This window comes from Pollicipes pollicipes, unplaced genomic scaffold (assembly GCF_011947565.3).
Source record: "Pollicipes pollicipes isolate AB1234 unplaced genomic scaffold, Ppol_2.1 Scaffold_6686;HRSCAF=7923_pilon_pilon_pilon, whole genome shotgun sequence".
In the NCBI taxonomy this organism is placed as follows: Eukaryota; Metazoa; Arthropoda; class Thecostraca; order Pollicipedomorpha; family Pollicipedidae; genus Pollicipes; species Pollicipes pollicipes.
In genome coordinates, this window is record NW_023596921.1 from 18,392,178 (window position 1) to 18,407,859 (window position 15,682).

Consider the following 15,682-nt stretch of genomic DNA (forward strand, 5'->3'; position numbering starts at 1 on the left):
CCGGTCCGAGACCGTCCACTCCCGGCGCGCTGGCTCATCCCGGCGCCCCCGGACGTCCGGGCCGTCACCCGCCGCCCGGTGGCTCACAGCACCGCTTCTGAAAAAGGCCCGCTCCTCGCTCTCCGCAGAGCTCTCCTCTCTCCGTAAAGCGAGTCGTGCCGTTCCCCAGCGCGGATGTCGGGCGGATCGCCCACGTGCGCTTCCGCGGCCGGCGGCGGCCGGTGTGTCGTCTCATGCCGGTGCGTGCGGGTGCGTGCGGTTGCGTGCGGGGCCGGGCCGGGACGCGGTCGGTCCGCCCGCCGCCGGGGCGTCGGCGGCGGCGACGGCGGTGGGGCGGGCGGGGCGGCGCCCGTCCGGCCCCGCGCCAGTTATAGCTCCATGTCGCGCGCCTCGTCCTCGGAGAACTCCGACATCGACGACTCGCTGTCGGACGAGGCGTCGCCGGAGCCCTGGGGCGCCGGGGCGATTGCCTCCTCTGTTGCGTAGCGGCGCACGTGCTCTGCGGGAGACACCCAGACGACGTCACAGACGGCGCGGAGGGCCGCTTTCCGAGCAAGCTTTAGCGATGTAGCGTAGAGGGAGCATGGCGGAACAACACACCATGGGGTCGGATCCAGTCATATTCAACGTCGCGTTAGTTTCGCACGGCTGGTTATGCTAACATAAACACACACGTCATGCTCCAGGACTGAAGCACAGTACAAATGTGCAACAAAATGGTTAAAATTTTGAAAACGGCCACCGGTATAAGCGGGCGATAGGAACTACATCCACTAATGACCTTATCCAAGGATCCTGACATATCATAACAGGCAAGGCACGTAAGCAGGAACTGTGATGCGTTAAAATGCAGGTTCCATAGACTTAATGGACCCTTCCCAACCACTAAACAATAGTACAATAGATCATTTTTAAACGTAATTTCTAAGCAAACATGCATCGTAATGTCAACTGTTGGCTGGCTGTTATTTTGCAGCGAACATTGTTCTCAACTGGGAACAGGCGCAACTTCCCTCCTGGTCGTTGCTCCGGCGCACCCACGAAGCAATCCGCGCCCTTTTTGCCACTTACGTTCCGGGGAACGCATGCTTGCCTTCGATTCCGCTCCACTGGCACTGATTCCGAACCCGACTCACAGCCCGAAGAGTTTATCTACAAACTCTTTGGGCAGTGTACTCTAGGGCGGCGCAGAATGCGGGCCATACCGGAGAATGACCTAGCTAATCAGAACGGGATAAATGAATCGCTCATTTGACTGCATGCGCAAATCAATCTATCGAGTTATCGATAATTTTAACAACGTGCATAACTAACTGGGACCCGATCCGACCGCATTCAAACATTCCAAGAAATCTACTTCCCTTGAACACAAAACTTTTATCCCAGTCGACGACGACCACCCAGGATCACGCACCACCCGGGGACTAGGGCATGGCATCAAGCGCAACACATCGGGCACCGTTAAAGGCCATACACCCTGCCAAACCAGCTGGCGCGTTTTCGCCTCTCCTGACGTCTTGTCGCGGCATGAACAGTAAATACTGCACGCTGTAGTGATGGGCGCCACCAGCTAGCCCTCCATGCCTTTTATTTTGCGTCACCGGGCTGTGCAAAGGCCGAGCAGGTTTTCGACGACGTGCATAGCGCGAAACAACCTGGCCGAAAGGTACCTTCTCACATCCATTAAAATATTGCATCCGCCAAAATATCCAGAATCCGTGAAGAAAATGTGCAACTTGCGCCATTTTAGATACCGCACTTAACAGATCAGCCGTTGAAAGATACAGTTTACTAAAAATTTTGATGTTAACACTATAAGCAAATGAGACGGATTGGGAATCGATAGATGTAGGAATTCATATGCTGGAGTCAAACAAAAGTGTTACCTGACTTAGGTCTGCATTGATCGGAAAATAACTCTGATCATAAAGGTCGTTTTTCTTACCTCAACACATTTCAATCGCCTGAAATATCGTCAGTTCACTTTCCTAGTGCGCCTTCGCAGTTTTCCTTTTGCTGCGCTCAATCCTTTCACAGTTCATAGGTTAATATTGAGACCATTGAAAATGCGGTACTTTTACGTAAACTGCCGCCACTCACTCCGAACGTGCAAAAAGAAACCGGGACCACAGAAAGGAGACAAGACATCACATGCATGAAGCTCACGACTGAAAATGCTGCACTCCACAACCGTGTAAGCTAAAGTTTGCTGCATGATGCCCGTGCTAAGCACCTAGAATCCATATGCAAGCTTTGGATGTGCATTTGGCCGCAGATGAAGACAGGCGTGACACTGAAACTAATTGTCTGATGTTGCTCAGGCCGTCGCAAGCGTGGCATGTCTCCTGTAAACGCTACGGCCTGCTTATCTCTCTGCTTATCTTACGGCCTGCTCCCTGCCCCTCTTATCAGAGGGGGAGGGAGCAGCTAAGTCTAACCCACACCACTTTCGTCGCCAGGATAAAATCGCACTACATCAGATGGGTTTGTGTGCACCAAAGCGTGGCCAGGAACTTACAAGAGAGGAGAAGAAACTAAAATAAGAGACGGGACAGATGGAGAAAAGACAACTTCCGTTTACATAGGATGGATAACAACATACGGGAGAATGACTGAGGAGGTTAAAGCGGGGGAGGAGCAACTAAAATAACAGGCATGATGAATGGGGCTGAGTAAAACCCCGAGCATTCAGATATTTAAGCGCGCATGATGCTGAAGTTGGTATTATGGTAATGCCATATTCCATATTCAGTATTGCAGCGTTTCCTTGTGCGGCCCGAGATGTCTGATACGTGACCTTGAATACACCAATCAGCATTGCAGCGTTTTCTCGCGAGACCCGAGAGGTCTGATGCGTCACAATGAATGCACCAATCAGTATGGCACCGTTTTCTTCCGCGTCCCGACAGGTCTGACGCGTCACCTTGAATGCACCAATCGCGCGCGTCTTCCAAAGCTGGCGAACTCTGCACCCTCCCGCGCGTTTGAAAACCGGCTTGGTTCAAGGTCAGTTCCGGTTGTTTGCTCAATTTTCCCATCCAAGCCCGCCTGTAAGTGACAATGGCCGCATGCCAAACCTTGAGTGTGACACTGGATAAAAGCATGTCATATACAAGCGCTCGACTATAAAATAGCCGAACAATATTGCAGACGGCAACAACAGCGCCTAGCAGTGAGCCCGAGTTAGCGCGGCCCAGCGCCACTGGAGGCCGCTCGAGAGGTCTCACTCACCCGCCACTTTCCTCTTGTACTCTTCGGGTTTGTGCATATACATGGCTGCCGCGTCTCCATTGAGCGGGTCTATGGGGTTCGGGTACGTCAGCAGCTGCGGCAGGAACGATTCGAAGATGTTCGAGAGATCTGGAACGCAGGCGGACAATCGCAGCTTCGCCCACAGCTCAGGTGTGAACGGTACAAAGGTGTTCAAGAGATCTGGAAGGTAGACACTAATGACCTGCTTACAATATAAGTTTGTAGTCCCTCGACCACCAAGCCTACGAAAGACACAGCATCGTCCGAGCTCCGCGTTTATCGGCTCAACATGTAGGATATATCATTTTCCCCAATACATTTGTCATTCCATACGTTTCCCCAATACATTTGTCATTCCATACATACGTACGTTTACACACGAACTGTACGTTCAGGGTTAGTGAGCTGTCTTGACTACCGGATTCAGGACGACATAACATGCACCACGCAAGAATCCACTAAGGCACGAATATTTTCCGTCCTGCATTCGAGACTGGGCCACACACTCGTATGCACTGTGTCCCCGTTACACTTCGACACCGTTTCCCGTACCATACAGTGCAGTCCAGGCCTGGGTTGATGACATCCAGACACACCGTGCCGGACATCTCGTCTATGTTGGGATGATACACCTTGTTCATGAACCCGATGCTCGAGACTTGAAGGGATAATGCTCTGGCAGCAGCACGCGCACCCTCCACACGCCCCTTCGTACGGCGCTGGAAAATAATGCGGCATGCAAGTCAAGTGTGCGCGCAAACGAAGCGTGTATGTTTCAAGCACATGAAAGCATTTCTGTCGGAAACGAGTTTGGATTGCAGCCTACCTTTCCGGCGAAACAAGAAGTTAGCTTCGGCGCGTTCAGGCGTCTAGAGGTCAGAAGTCAGCTTACATTCGCACACTGGTGCACAACCGGGAAGTACGTGTTTGAGAACATTTGTTCTGCTCCGATCAGGTTTTCTAATTGCCGACAATGTCACCTGTAGCGACCATATTCAGCCATATTGTCGTAGGTTGATCCAGATAACGGTGGCGTCAATCCTCCTGCTGTTTTGGGACAATCGTTTAAGTTTCAATTCGGTCGTATTGAGTTCATTCGCATTCAGTTTTAGCAGTGAGCTGCAACAGAAGCCAAACCAACTTTCGAAGTAAAAAGGGCAATAGAAATCGGACAGCAAATCCAGGACATCCACACTAACCATACCGCAACTTGACCTGGATAGCGGCTACGTCTGGGTCGGGTCTCGGCCGTGTCCCCACCGGGACCAACACGGCATTGACCCCGGCAAGCCAGCTCACCCTGTGGATTTACGTCCAATGAACGCAAGTCTTCTTGTCCAATGGGGCATTCTCTAGCATGGCGTCTACTCCGGCCAAGTTGAAATATTGCTGTGTGGTCAATGGACAGGATCTATATCCGCTGTCTAGTCTTGAGCGGGAACACAAAATATGGCTGAGCTGTATTGCAAAACCCTTTAAATGCGATGAAATCGGACAAAAACGTCAGCTAAACTCACCCCACCTCGCCACCATGGGCCGATAGGTGAAAGGGTTTGACCTCAACAGTATGTGGAATTGGTCTAACTGGTACCGAGACATTCAGAGCCACATGTGCCGGCGACAATGTAGGCCAGCCGGGTCAGCTGAAAATATACTAAAAACACGTGCGTGTACAACTCGTGCACGGAGAATATACGTAAACAACTCACGGGTTATCTTTCAATTCCCAAGAAACAGCGGCCACGTTTTTGCGTAGTTCATTCAACACGCCTCGCACGCACCCTGGAAGGCATCTAAGAGTGGCACAAATCCCTGCAAGGGAGGGGGAAGGGCAGCGTGCTTGCTTATCTATCTGCTTCCGGTAAAGTTAGAGCGACGAAACGTTAGGGAAAATGTCAGGACATAATCATGTAGGCGAGCAGTCAGGGTTGAAGCCTTCATTCGGAAGGCTCCAAGCCACTTCCCCAGCTTCGAAAAGCAAGCATGCAAAATTCGGAGAGAACCACCTTCGTTGGCCTTCGGAAGAGCAGTTTTCATAACTGCCCCCCCCCCCATCCCCACAAACCCGATTTGCGAAACTAAGCTCCTGCAGTGAATCGCAAAGGGGACGAGACGACATCTGAAGCATGGGTGATGCTCCATTATCATGACGTATTGCCGAAACTAGGCGCCAAACAAAGTCAAACTTGGCCGTTTCCACTGACGTGTGAAATGCGGAGTAAACTGAGCAAATCGATAATGCTGATCTTCCCAGACAGCTCAGTACGACAAAGAGTGACGTTTGCCATGGGCGCATGCGCACGTCTGAAGTCAAGGTGTTCGACGCGTTCCGCACCCTGGCCTTGTTACCGTCCCGTCGGGTAGGTACGTACGTCCACGAGAGGCGCTGTCAGCCTCGGACAGGTGGGCGAATCGCCCCGCGGCGGGGTTCAAGGTCGACTTGAGCGAGGCGTTCGTTCGGTGACGGCAGGTTATTGTCAAAACGCGGGCGCCCGTCCCCCAGCGCGTTGGGCGGCCGTCGGGGTGACCGAGCTTGCAGACTACGTCAGGTTGTTGCTATACAAAATAACGCGCTCATTTTGTTGGCTTGGCTGATTTAGTAGGATACGACAGAAGCAGTCTGCTGGAGACTTTTTACAGAGGGTTCGGAAGCCAGTTACGAAAAAGGTCTGTTAGAACACAGCCCGCCATAAAGAGAGACCAATATTTTTTTGTGAAACATCTGCAAGGAATGTATAACCCGCCGTGCTACGTTCGTCGGCGCGGCCATATCACAAATTTCGTGGCCCCGGAAATGCTGTTGAGGACAATATCCGCAAATATCCCGCCCGGCGATCTTCAATACACACCACACATCGTACTTCCATCGCATGCCAGGGTTTAGGAACTGCCACTGGCCCATGCCTTCGTGGGAGGAGGTGTTCCCGAAGCCAATGAACCTCGCATTTGTATGGAACAAAACGAAAATGGGTATGCATACACTAAGAAAATAAAATTATCCTTGCCGGTCAAAATTCGGGGGGGGGGGGGCAAGACCCATTACCTTTTTGTTGGCAGTGGCACAGCCCGTCCCCCACCCCCAGAAGTGGTTTTAACGTACGTGACTTACGAAATTCAATGGAATCGTTTTAAATCTTCTTGGGTTCGTGCATTAAGTCGGGTTAAATCAGGTCCCGGCCAGTTTTCGGATGTTCTACCGAGGCTTCCGTATGCCTGCGATGTAAAGAAGATCCAAGACAGATTAAGCCAATATTTATTCCCAAACGGTAAAATGTGCACCTGGGGTGCCAAAAGCTACCATGAACATCGCTTTGGTTAGGGCTGGACGTTACGCATGCGCAAATGATCATGGCATTATGACCTTGAGTGACGTTAATACGTGACGATGGGGAAATGTAGGTAATGATGCCGATGGTACAAGTGTCCGCTGGGTCATTCAACAAATTGGCAATTACGTACAAGAACTAGATTCTGACTGAGCCTTGATAATGTTATCGCCAGCAACGACACTCATTCCAAACTAGTCGCCACCTAAACGACAAGCTCGCGCGACGTTTATGAAGTGCAAGGTACGACGTAGTGAATCATCTCATCACCGCAGCATCGCTACGCAATCTGTATGAACGGACTCCCCGGCAAAACTGTGTGGCCCCATACGGCAAGACGTTAATATGCTGTGGCCATGTAAAAACGACACTAAATTTTGTGAGTATTCTGTTTGTCACCATTCATCGAATAATAAAATTACTGAATGTTCCCATGATACTGATTCCATTTCTCAAACACTGAGCATTAACAAGATTGACAAAATGTTTTCCAGCAATGACTTCACTACACACATCCTTCCTAAGCCTACATTATTGCAAACACCCTGAGATGCCACCACCTGAATACATAAATCAGGGGCATAGTTCTGCATATAAGCTGAGGGGCCTGACCAGTCCAAATGACATAACCTACCACAACATACACCAATAGAGTAGTTTTCTCCCTACACATAGCCCACTTTCTTCTCAAAGTTTGTGGGATGTTAAGAGCCCAAGTTGTTCCAGCTGATGACTCCAAAAAAGCAGAACTACAACACCCCTGACATACACTCCAGCACAACCAATGTCAATTTCGGTCAGTTTTTTAACACATGCAGTGTCAGGGCACAGCTGTTGCAGCCTGACAATCTTGACCAAACAATATGTGGTTGCTACATGAGTGGTGTTCTTCTCCTTCAACCCATATGCCCACACTGTGTTTTCTGAGTGCCCAACAATATGTCAACTCATAATAATAATACTCACAATAATATATAATACCAATGTGCCCAACAATATGCTATAAGGATTGCTATTTAGTTTTGAGTTCAACCTGACAGGCTGAAGTTCAAGAGATCCTATGTCCTCCCTATTCCCATCAACGCTTTGCTGACACTGTGGCCTTCTGATGATGTGGGGGTTCAGAAAAGAGGTTGGGCTAAAGGGTGCATCAACAGTCAAGCCTAATGTTCAGAAGCTCTTACTCATAAATATCTGGTATCCAACTAAATAAAAATGTAACATGACAATTCCTGTCATAGACAATGTTATCATGTAAAAACAAAACAAAAAAAATGTGTGGAGAACAACACATGCACAGAAACAAAATACAATGCTTCCAGATGCTTGAATACTGCAAAAATGCAACTGCAACACAATGATTGCTTACACTTATGCAGATTCCCAATCCACCCTTAAAGGATGCTAAGTTTGGCTACCATCAGCTGTATCTGACCAGGCCAATAAATGTCCATGGTAATCATTAGTTTGTCTGCACTGTGTCTGAAAGTTGAACACCATGCTGAATAACATTCCAATATTTCAATAATTATCTTAGAATGTTTGTCAGCCCAACACACTCCAAAACCATGTGTCCTTGACTGACATGTCTGTGTAAACATCCAGCTAGAAGTAGCTCACATGCTGAATACTTACTGTCTTTTGGTCCATAGAATTTGACACAGAACTCATTCAGTCCTCCCATTATTGTAACTTCATGCTTGCTTTCAATTCTGAAACTTGGCTAAGGAAATCAGCCACTAGATTGCATTGTGCTACATGACACACATAACAGCAATGATCAGGTGGGCACAGGCAGCCTACATCCTTTTGAAACACCACAAACATGAAATTCTCTTACATAACATTTGTTACTAGCCAGTGAATGCATTGGTAAAAAAATCATAATTATTTTGTATGATGTAACAAAAGCATAACATTAAAGATAAACAACATTTTGCCATTTAATAGGCTTTGGTGAAGAACTTGAGGCAAGACTTAGTTGGTGTTTTGTCACAATGCCAAGGAAGACACTAGCTGGAAGAAGTCACATCAGATAATGATTTTTGAATTAAAACTTGTGTAAAGGTATCTGAGATTGCTTTCTTCTCACTATTTATGCCTATGACATACATAATTTTCTCAGCTGTCAGCACAGTATAGTATGGCAGCATTCATTCAGGCATAGTAGGTTTAGTTGCAGGTGCATCCATTTGAGTGATATAAGTATAATTTGCCTTAACTATAAAGCTATACAAGCATATCAAATATCTTTAAGCATTCAGACCAATCTAACAGCATCTAAAAATGTGCTCATTTTTACAGTCTGTACATACCCTGTACATTACTCATCATAAACCTAAGCAGCCCACACCAACACTGATATTTTAACCGAAACAAAGGAAAGGCGCACAGACATACCCACGAGGTAACTACATCTAGTCTATGGGTATTTGTGCACATAAAAACAATGAAATGACCCTATGATAGAAGCCAGAGAACTTAACTGATACTGTTTACACATGGTGGAACAAAATGGTAAATTTTCATTTGTGGATGGGTCTTTGTTTTTTATATCTAACTAGTGCCATCAATACCATACTGATTTTCTTTTTAATGTACATCTCCTCAGGCATACAGCTGGCGGTTAAGGTGGCTAATTGGAAAGCAGGCAACCACAACAAGGCATGGTTCAGTATTTGTCCAACAACATAAACACATACGTGGCCAAATAAGTTATGTCTTCCTTGAAAGCAACAAAAACAAACCTACATCTCGAAACGTAGCAATAAAAGACATCCGCTGTGGCGCCTAAGGCAGGTTATGTGGGGCAGGGGACCGTGTCAGTGAGAACAAAGCAATCGAGTAAACAGATGGTTTGTTGTCCCAAAGTAATCCAAAAAGGGATACAATTTGATCACGTCTGTGTCCATCCTCTTCTTTCCAGCGCTAGGAGAAGACATTTTGAAAAACGAGGTCTCCACATCGCCAAAATCAGCAAAATTTGTTGGAGGCTGCAGCCCCATCCACAGCATAAAGAAACGAGTCGAAACTGACACCATCACAATGGAGAGAATCCACTGCGCAATCGTTGATCGCTACGCAATAACGTAACTACATCGCGCTTGATCTATTAAACTAGAGTATCATAAGGAGACAACTCATATGAAAACGGAATGAGTACGCAATATTTTTGTAGGAGGAACACAAAAAGGATAGAGATCGAACTTTTGCCAATGTATACCATGGGGTGTGTTTCGTTTTTAGAATAAGACCCCTTCACAAGTAGGTCACGTGACCAATCAGCTGGTGCATGTAAACAGAAGGTTCAAATTTGTTATTCCCCAAGTTTTATGTAGATTGTACCAAAAGTTTTTCGATTGCACTAAGCCCATTCAAAAGTTGCCCCTCCCTTACAAAACAAAAGGGCCTTTTGTTTCACAAAAAATCGCTTCCAGACCAATTTAATTGTTGAGCGGATTGTGTAGCAATGTTCCTGACATCACCATCCCGTATCGCAATTTGATTCAATGGGCGATTTTTGGCGTGTCTTCATCGCAAAATAGTACTAACAGTACAATCACGCCCCAGTGCTACCTATGCTTGACTTCGAACAATTGACAAGTGAATGACGGCGGGTCCTTTCTTATCAAGTGAACAATAAAACCGTATTTAGCCAAAAAATAACGACGTTCCGAAGGCAATCTGAAAATATCCGGATTTTGGTGTTTACGACTTTCAAGGGGGCTGATAAATAAATCGGTGTAGTTTTGCTTACCAGTCGGGCGGAAGGAACTACCCCCTTTTTGATACAAACTTACTGTCTTGAAATGAGCCCTCTGCTATGACTACACGCGTCATGCGAGCTCGGATCAATGGTGACAGCACACGCCCACCGGCGTGATAACTGATCCTCTATGACAACGTTAAGTTTGCATCCCGTATCTTGTCGATGCGGCCACTGACCTGATGACCAGGTCACAGTTACGTTATGCCCTGTGACCTAGCGAAACATTATCACTGGACCGCTGATCTGCGCCCTGTCCTCCTGTGAACATGAAGACTGAAATGAAGACCCGTGTCGCTCGGACGAGACCAGTGCATTGGCTGCCCCTTGGACGCCTCCAGCTGTATTGATGACTCCTGTTCTATGGACACGACACCGAATAAAAGCCTTCTGCCTGTTGAACAAGTACTGAAGTGATCTGTTTTGCCTCGCCAACATCGCAACAGCTTATACCCCAAGCGCCATGCGCACGACTACTGTAGTGGTCCGGTCACCCGGTCGCCCGCGTCGAGGGAATCGATGATTCGTTCCTGTGACCACTGATTACGATGCAATGGCCAGTGACTTATGCCCTGTGGACATAACCCACTGAACTACGGTATTGCGCCGTGGTCGGTGGGAATAAAGTGGACCGTTGGTGTAACGATACGGGCTTCGAACTAGACTGGTGGTCCTTGCTTCGTGGACGCGACCACGAGACTGATAAGCCGGCTCCTGTGGATGACAGCGGAGGTAGTGACGCGTGTCAGGTAGACATGACAATGAACAGGCTAACGCTTTAATACCACCCGCGAACTGATGGCATATGCCCTTTTGCCGCCAGCTCCGAAGCAATGAAATGTGAACAAATCCACTGCACCGACGAACTGTGAACTCGGCCATCAAACTTATCATCCGGGACACTGAAAACCCTTTGGACACAATAGGACTAATGGCCCTTGTGGTGTGAACGTCAGCAGGGGATTATAGGGGATTATATGTGGGTAGAACAAACGGGCTGACAACCTGTGCATACGACCAATCAACTGATGACGCGTGCCAGCTGAACTTGCGACGCTGCTGACCCACTGACCGCCCCCGCCGTCGATTGGACTGGATTTGCCAGTTGGTGTGGTCACCGGCGCCGCGTTGCGAAACGCATCGCGACACAACGCAATGTTTTAGTGGCTTGCAGAGCCGCCCGGGGTGCCCAACCGGCCCTGCTTCAACAATAGTCTGGGTAAGACTTTCTCGAGGGATGCGTATTGAAACATTTAGAGCACATAACGTCCACATGGTCAAAACGTCCAGAACCACGGCATCCAAAACCGCAGCATCCAAAGTTAGTAACATCTAGCGTGCGCGAGATCCAAGGGTTGAGATTCTGTCCGACTTCTTGGCAAAGCGAGGCCTATTGGCTTGAATATCGGCTGGTAGAGAGATACCGTAGCCGAATTCGCTCCTGTCTGCCGACAAGTGGCGTAATGGGGTACAGTGCTGCCCAGTTAAACCACTGTGCATAGACATGGTCGGCGTTCTGTTCATGCACACAAACTTGGCCGCGTCAGCACGCCCTTGGCAGTAGGCGTACGGAAGAATTCAGAACATTGATATCAGGCCTGCGGCCTCGAAGATCTCTGTTTACTTCGCATAGCTGCACTGCTGGTCGGGAAGGCTCTTGTCAGTTTACCTGTGGCCTCCTTGTTGCGGGTGTTGACGCCATCATTTGGGGTATTTATTGAAATGAACGGTGCGTTTTTTTAGTCGAATAAAAAAGAAAACTAGTAAGCAGTAGTTTTCTACAATCAATTCACTGGACTTATGCTACGCTAATTGCCCGAACTACAAAAGTTGTCTAAATTGCCGGCAATATGCAACAAATTTCAAGGATATTCTGGGACGTGAATTGCGGAGTGCATTCGCGAAGAACATTTCTCACTTGCTCGGGATAGTACTTTTAGCATTATTCCCCGTCAAATTGCAGGCGAAAATGGAGATAGGTACGTTAATACTTCGACCTAATTTCCTCCTCGATTAGTACTGTACCGGATATACCGCAAGCAATACCGTAATACCGTAATGTAATACTGTGTGCACCGTACATAACAGCGAAATGGACTAATCACAATCGTATTAATAAAGACATGTAACTGGACCACTAAAACAGCTGTCTCTTCTTTTCCGCGGTTATTCGACGAGGAATATTGATGAGTACTTGTCTTATACAAGATATTATGTGGCTAAGAGCAAGGATGCTTGCCAAAAGAAACATGCCGACAGCCCTACACAGCTTTTAAGGCTTTAATATCCGAACCTTTTTGAAAGGTCTGAGATGCCGAGCTTGCTCTAAGCAATGCTTATGTGAGCATTCCCACTGTCTGATCGTACAATGTCCAGGTCCACGGCAGGATTTGGTGGCGAAAAGTTTACCGTGCCGCAAGGCAAGGTGCCTGAGACAAGTCCTGCCATCTCACCTCACCTGACATTCAGCACGGCCGATGTCATCGGCAGCAGGCCATGCCTGTCAAGAGCAGTAGCGAGCGTTTAAAGCAAGTCCGAGTCCACGTCAAGCGTCTAACCAAGTCCGCTCCACCTGGATGCCTGGATCGGAAGGCAGGCGCTCTAAACAGCTGAGCTATCGGAAGGACTTCAAAACATATTTAGAACGTCCCCCAATAAATTTTTCATTATTTTTTCTCTCTTTAAAAGCTCGTGACCTTCTTATTCCCAGTCGCGTGGAGGCTGTGTATACCAAACCTCGAGGCACTCAGAGGCTACGTCACCAGAGAGATAGAGGACAACTGCTCCTTGTCATTTCAAAGGGGGCAAATAGATTTCCCAGACCGTTCTCCGCAATGTGAGGCACAACGCCTGAGAGCTCATCCCGGAAGGCGTCAAACCAGTTTCAGCGCGCGACGGGGCTCAGAGCTTGCTTACTGACGCAGAGGAGGATCAGCGCAGCAGCAGCGTCACGTGCATTGCTGCGCCTAGATCGAGCGAAATCCAGGTCATACCGCAGTCGCTTTTGCCATTCCAAATGTACTACGTCAGTGAACGTTTGGCTGCGCTCAGTGACGCATCATAGTGACGCATCATCATGTTTGTGCTGACCTGGAAGGAGTATGTAACTATGTGATCCTCATACATCGCACCGTTCGAATGTTCTCATCGCCACCGTTATAAGCATCCAGGTTTACTCCTTATTAATTTTCATAAGCAAACAAGTTATTTTGGAATTGGGCGTCCAGGCCCACGTGGCTGCGGGGTGAATAGACATGGACTGTCACCCCATAAAGCTTTCACCATTGTACGTACTTACGTTAATATACTGATATATTGTGTGTGAACACTGGTCTAGATGACAATATGCACTGTGCTGCTATTAGCTAGTACACTGCGATAACACAATATCCGCCGGCATGGGGCAACGGACCTCCTACCACGTTCAGAAGAAATAGGGATGATAACCGCTTGGTTTTTTGCTTCCGGTCAATACACACAGTGCCAATGCTACATTTCTAAAAATTGTGTCCCTCAGCCTCTGGCCAATCGATGGTTCCCGCGTTCCCATCGCTTACGGTGGGGCGCCTCAGCCTCTGCCTATCGATGGTTCCCGCCTCCACCGCTACGGTGGTGTAGCGCAAGCGCACATGAGGAATTTGCATAGCCACAATCAGTGATGAGAAACGCCGGTTATTAAACGATCATTCCTCACCCAATTTCATTCAGTGTTGTTATGGTGGTTCTACGACTTCGTCCCCCTCCCCCTCACACGCACTGCCCCTCCCCTATCGCAAATTGGTGGCGCCGCCGTTGCCACTAGCCTCGACTGGAACCCTGCCTGGTGGTTTTGAAAAAAAGTATTTTCCGAGTTTTTCGTTATTTATTACGTGGAGAAAACTTTCCCGAGCAGCCCGTGATCGTCATGGCCTCATTCCTTTTTTATGTGAAAAGCTTTTGGCGCCACCAACCTGTCGATTTCATTATCATATCCAAACTTCCTTTTTGTGAGCGGTGTTCTGTTAGCATACCGGACCATTTAAGCTGTGGGATCCCCACAGCTGAATTGCACACCACCTCCGTCTAGAATGTATTCGATATCGATTTAAACCTTTCTGTGCCGCTCACGACTCAGATTTGCATTGCCAAACAAACGAAAGTCGAGCGCGGAAATTGTCCTCGGACAGCACGTTCTCGTAAGTAGCGCGCAGCCAGTCGGCGAAATAAAGTGTTGTCAGAAGATAAAAATCACCAGATGCTGTCAGGGAAGCATTACACAACACAAAAAGCATGGTATAACTTCATTTGTGTCTCTGATATAAGCATCGCTACACAACGTTTCAGCCACAACTCCGTTTATAGAGTTCAGAGGCTTGCTCGTACGGCAAAGCCAGCACGAACAGTTTTCACGCAGTTCAGTGCATTGAGTGCGCCGGTATCACCACACACCATGCCGCGAGCTCCCGCAGCAGACTCAGTTAGCGGAGGCAATGGGTGCAGTCGCTGCCTGCGGGTCCACGACCGTCATTAGTAACAAGATTAACGAATAGCCGACGGATATATACGGGGCGCAGTTGAAACATTGCTTTAGGGACAGGGCAAACCAACATCGATAACTCATGACAGGCTGGGTACTGTACTTAAGCGATTGTGGGGTCTGTTAGTGCGTTCGAAGCGAGTGGGCTTTGTCGATAGGTCTGGATACGCTCGTAAGGAATAGTCCCCGTTTCGTCCTAATTCGTGGTAGTCTCACCTCCGTCGTAATTCTGGCTGCGCCCCCATGTCTTCACACCTGTAAGGGACGAAAGTCCATGGATATACGCTACAGGGCATATGAAGCAACCTTTCATAATGAAAATAAATCTGATGTAATCAAGCTAAGCGCAATGCCGGACGCCTGCAAGTCTACAGACCGACACCATCACAGACCGACACCAGCCTTCTGACCCGCGCAGTTAACCCCGGATCGACGCATGAGCCGTCATTAACGCAACCGCGTCCCTGATCGCCGAAGGTGCTCAATTAATTGGCACGTAGACTCCAGTTCGAGTTAACGGGCTCATGCTGGAATTTGATTGGAGGGCCCACCGTGCAGTGCTGGGAGCCCTGACTGGCACAGGACTCTTTCCTTATCTCGGCGTGAGCACTCATCATAACTCTATGTTCATTTCACAATCAGAGAGCCCGACCAACGCAAGAGACCCTCCACCATTCGGCTCCCGTCCCCGTCCATGTCGAGCAAATCTTCTCCCGACCGAAACGAGGCCCCTTGTTTGATACAGGACTGTTCATGTTAGGCACTGTTGGCCGTCCCCTGAACAATACAGGAGCCCGACCAATGTAAAGTGCGGGTCAGGCC

At 48.4% G+C, this 15,682-nt stretch overlaps 1 pseudogene; it reads right to left on the minus strand.

Moving 5' to 3' along the window:
* Nucleotides 1–320: 320 nt before the first annotated feature.
* Nucleotides 321–9,536, minus strand: LOC119107182 (ubiquitin-conjugating enzyme E2 H-like; annotated as a pseudogene).
* Nucleotides 9,537–15,682: the final 6,146 nt, after the last annotated feature.